Source organism: Armigeres subalbatus, unplaced genomic scaffold (genome assembly GCF_024139115.2).
Source record: "Armigeres subalbatus isolate Guangzhou_Male unplaced genomic scaffold, GZ_Asu_2 Contig429, whole genome shotgun sequence".
In the NCBI taxonomy this organism is placed as follows: Eukaryota; Metazoa; Arthropoda; class Insecta; order Diptera; family Culicidae; genus Armigeres; species Armigeres subalbatus.
The window spans coordinates 74,203-79,875 of NW_026943182.1; positions in this window are offsets into that span (position 1 = coordinate 74,203).

Sequence of the window (5,673 nt, forward strand, 5' to 3'; positions counted from 1 at the left end):
TTGTTGATTTCGGAGGTTTGGTTCTCCTAGGCATCGTCACTCGTATGCAGGGATAGTACACCAATTAACTAGTCGTCACTTAATCGCTTGTTCGTCTCTCCCATCGTAGTTATTCCACAGAGGATTGGAATCGCAAATTCCTGATTCGACATTGCACTGATCTCAGTGTGTCGACCAGGTCTCTGGCCTCGGTTGCTTTTCCCGGCTTCCCTGAATATTCGAGACTGGGCATGAGGCTCTTTTTGAACCCCATCACCCAGGACCTCGTCCCAACTTTTGTACTCAGAACTTTTCTGAGCAGCATATCGCTTCAAGACGAGAATCATCTCGCCTTTTCGCGTCCTTTGGATGCAGTTCACAACCCTCCTAGGCCAGATAGCTTCAGCGTAGCTTTATCGTCAGTCTTGACGATAATCGCCTCACCTCTGTCTTTGTCTTACCACTGGCAAGTCTTCTCCTGGGCTCTACCCTTCTTAGTGTTCCATCCGCACTCTTTGTGGCCTGCTCCTGACTTCTCCTCGCCTTTTGGGGTTCAGACCTCCCTCCAGGCCAAGTTTTCCTCCCAGAGCTTCAGTGGTCCTCACTGGTAAGGCACTGGTCTCTTAACTTGGTAGGGCCAGCCCCGCTCGACCTTCTCCCGTCTATCCCTTAGGAGCTGCTGACTTCTCGGTAGCTACTTGCAGGTCTCCTCCTGCGTAACCTTACTAAGCTCAGCCGCCCCTGACACGGCCATCCACCTACGGAGTTCCTCGGTCTGGTTCTCCGCCAGCCGTTTTCCTTCGTAAGGATACGAATACTCGATTCAACATCCTCTCTGACCTTCTCCACCTGGCGTTCCACCAGCTTCCGCTCCGCCGTAAGTTTGCGGTTTTCGCTCGCACTCTTACTGGCCTCTGATGGAGTCCTCCTCTCGACTTCGCCTCCACTACTGAGGCACCCAGTTAACATTTTGAAATGATAGCTTTTGATATAAGTTGTAATTTACAAGCAAGAACTTGTATATAATGCACTTAATCGATTTACCTACCAAAGTGGAGGCCATATACGTACTAAACAACGACTTTCTTGAGTTTTCGTAAGCTTTATTACGAACTAGTAAACATTTGAAAAAATTGTAAATAATCATGTCTCGAGCATTTGACCTTTGGATCTAGAGGCTACCCAACAAACAACGACAAGCTACAAATAAGCATCTAAGTCGAATTATTGTTTATTTGTAATCTTCACAGCTGAATAAAATGGATGCTGAATAATTCGCTAGACAGATTTCATCAGACATTTGATCCAACTAATATTCGACTTGGCCTATTTTTTGTTTACACCTTTATTTGAGGTCGAACTAACGTTTTAGTTTTATCACATTTCAGCATTGGGAAGTTCATCAATGTGCTGTACTAATATTTCAAAATTCTCTTTCGACTATGATGTCATGCTCTTAAAAGGGTAGTCGAATTGAGTTTGAATGATAGAATAATAAGCAAGCATTAGACATCCTTCTTAACCGTTGTCCTTCTAACACATTGGATTCACCTTTACCGGAACTATCGCACAGTGGAAAAAAACATGATAATAGTTAATGCTTTTTCCGTTTGAAAGAAAATCTGATGGCTTGAATTGATGATATTTGGATGGAAAATAATGATTTATTTTCAAGACATTGCTGGATTTTCGCCTCTCAGGCTTTTTATATTCGGGAACAATGCATAATTGTTTCGTGATACATAATTAATTCTGATCTAGGATAAGGCTGTTGGAATTATAACGAACAAAATTGCTGGTGCAATGAAGAAAATTCATGCAGTTGTTGTAAAGTTGAAAAGGAAACGACTAAACAAATTCTTTAAAAAATCGACCATATTGCTATTCTGTTTCAGATTTCTATATACTAGTTGTTTTTATATGTAAATATATTTCGATATGTGTAGTTATTTACTCGCTGCATGTGTGTATTGATGGCAGAATAATATCGCAACCGGTTATTCAGAGTATCCGAGAAAGGTCGAACATAAATTCATTTAATTTTCATAAACCCCATCATTGGAGACGAATTTTATTTTATCGTTTTGGCATTATTTTCTTATATTTTTCCCAGTGTTGAATGGTTGACTAGCTGAACAATGGTTGAAATAAAATCTTGTACAGTTATTAACAAACTGTAGTTTGACAGATTGCCTTGTTGAATTATGTCCAATTATGATTCATATTCAGCCATACGATTATTTATGTTTTGGCCTGACTCGAATCTATCTATCTATCTATCTTTGGCCTTACAAATCAAGGATGGCGTGGATGGCAACGTTACGGGATGATCAAATGTCAGCAGTTCGAGACCGATTTAGGAAAATTTTAAATGATTATATGTATGAAAATAGCAATCGAATACGTTTAATGTGAAGATCTTATCATGTTACTCTCAATGCGTTTTACTGAAGAATTTACATGAGCTGAATTAAGGCTAAGTAAATGCTAATCAAAGGTTTAAAGAATCAGGTAATAAAGTTGTTTTCAAATGAGATGTTGTAGCTATACTTCTCCAAAATTGTGTGAACAAAGCCTGAACAGAAGTTCGATAAGAAATAGTACAAACATAATTCAACACAGTGCTGAACTGAATCATCACACTGATGTTTGTAAACTAGTAATGTTTGTTGGGTAATGCTCTACCGATGTGCTACACTACTCTTGAAAAGCAACTTTTGACAATCATAATCTAGATAAAACTCTAGAGTTTGCGACGATATTGCAGTAAACGATGTCTATTACATTTCATTTATACGATTCTAGAATCATGTTGTTCGTACAAATGTAGCTTGAGTCTTATATGGAAATTGTTTGTGTTACGATAATGTTCATACATAAAACGATTACGCAGCATTCCAAACGATTCTGCCGACATATAAACGATGACGAAATGTCAACATCAGTGACATCTATTTCCCGTGTTTACCTCTGAGTTATTTTCATTTGGTTAAAGTTTAGTTGTTTTGTTCGATGTTTGACAGGTGTACGGAGTACAAATCGACAGGATTTAAAGAATGGAATTAAAAAACAACGTTCATGAAGTAAAATTAAGTCATATCGGATGGAGTGAAGTAAGTAGAAATGATATTTTGTCGCTGAGATACAGTGGGTTTAGACCAGCGAGTTGGGAAAAACTATAACGCACAACGCACATCGGTATACGATTTTCATGGCACATATGTGGATATACGATATTTGCGATTTAATCTGATTAAGTAGATATTGTTTATCGTTTTGGACTTTTTAACACAATCGTAATATTCCATATGCTGGTATAAAATACGATAGTAATATTTGGGCTACCTTTAAGTAATTTTATAAGAGTGCGATAAAAACTGCAATATATGCGATTAAATATATATTTTCAAATACGATCTGTGGTTTACTGGGCGAGCGCCTGTACAGCAAGTTTCAAGTCCTTGTTGAGTTAACGCGGTTGTCCAGAAGCGATATGATCATGTCCGACACGCCCGTGATAACCTGTATCGTCTGGCCACCGCGTTCATCGTGGTTGGTCATCACCGAATTGATAACTCTGGTCGAGGTGAGGCCGTCCATTTTACTTCGACCGGAACCTCCTCTCTCCCTCCACGGCTTTCTCCTCGCCTTCCCCACGACCTTTGGGGTGACCTATCGAGACCACTGCACCTAGCGAAAGGATTCTCCTCCTGTCGCCATTCCTCCATCCTGTTATTTTGTTACCTTTGTTGTCGTACTCATGTCTATAGACATGAGTGAACAATAAAATACACTCTTTGGTCCCCTTGTGGCTGCTGTCGAAGGAGGCCATGCGAGTTTGATACTTTCGTGTTCAGAGCCAGATCAGCGCTAGTCAGAAAGGAGAATTTAGCCTACTTCCACTTAGCTGGCAACTGAGTGGCAAGATTGTACCGCGAGACTGGGCATGAGGCTCTTTCTTGAACCCCATCACCGGAACTCGTCCGTCAACTTTTGTACTTCCGTCCATTATGGGACGGAAAGCACATTAATCCATTCGCCGTTTCAGGTCAGTCCACCCGGTCTTACTAAGAGAATAATACCCAGACTACCAGCCCTCGCTTCACAATTATATCCAAAGACAAAGTCCAATAACATGACAACCAGTATACCATAAGGATCTTATTGGGATCAATCCTGATGTGCCGATGGCACTCCTGGGCTTGTGCTTTTAAGTGCTTACGGACACTTGTGGTTTCTTGGGAGAGATTTCGCAGAGCCCTGCTAGACCCCACGTCCTAGGCAGTTCTCTAACTTGCAAACGCGTGGGAGTGGTCATTAAGCTTATGAACATAGTCCCTGCTGCGGGGCACATGTGATGAGGGAAATGTAATAGCCAAGAGTTTCGCGCGACGTGAGTCGATTAACCTAAAGTCATTTGAAAAATTTAAACCAAGCTGAAACTGCTGAAGAAGTGAAGTGATAAATTCTGTGAATATAGAAAGAAATATCCAGATACTGCCTTAACCTGACCATCGCGCCCTCATCACCAACCGCCAGAAATTACCCCAACGCCCCTCAAATAGGACCCTTTTTGGCTGGACATTAGTACACCTCTTGCCTGAGTGAACTTTTCCGTGGATATTTGAAGTCCAATAACACATCGGTGGACAACCAGTGTCCGGAGCTCGACCTACGCTGCAAGCATTCATCCTGCAAAGGAATTGGCTTGTTTCTTATTTTTGTGATTTTTTCGTATTTCTTTGTTTGCGATGAGATGAATATATGTTCAGTGAGATGGAAAACGGAAGAGTTCCTCTACTCAAGAATTGATTTTTTTTCGATCGGCAGAAATGATCAGGACGCCTTGTCCGTTTCATTTCAATGAACGGTCATCAAGATTTCTATCGATCATTTGGCGGAAATCCGGTTATAAATCGATTCAGTGATTTTTGGATTTACCGATTTTTCTTCTACCCACTCTCAAAATGATGTTCATAATAGCGAAAAACACAGACATAGTTTTCTTTCCGTAAAGGAACGATTCTACCATATTGTGAAAATCGGAGAAATTGTAATCATATGTATTGTTCGTGAGTCACGAACGTGGCTAAAAATAGAGGCGTTTCAATTTTGCGAGATTTGATGCATATTAACAAAAACAAAATGAAAACACAGGAAAATTCTATTCACCAGTCAGCATTTAAATATTCTATTTACAAAAAAAATGAATCGATTTACATGTACAACTTGTTGATCAGAACAAACAACCTTGTCGCAAATCCACCTGAACAAAAAAATCTTTCGAACCGAAACATAACTTCGACAAGCCTCAAAGCCTGTTACCGGTTTAATTATGCTTACCTCTTTAACCACTGATTTCCGCCAACGTTGCATGACGTTCGATACTACCTATACTAATGCGAATCCAATAATCGGGGCCCCGTTTTCCGGTAATTACGCTCCCACCCTGAGCTGCGTGGCAACGGAAAAATCCTTTATTAATGTATAGCACGCTAGCAGCACGCCACAGGATCCCTATAAACAATCAATATCATTGGGCTTCCGCACCCTACAAATGGAGACCTTTGATACGATTTTCCAGTCTAACGTGTTCCATAAGAGCAGGAACAAGAAACGATAACCCGATTAGTGTGGATGGCGTATTAATCTACAGCATAAATGGCATCGTTTTGGTGTCAAAGTCCATTGAAT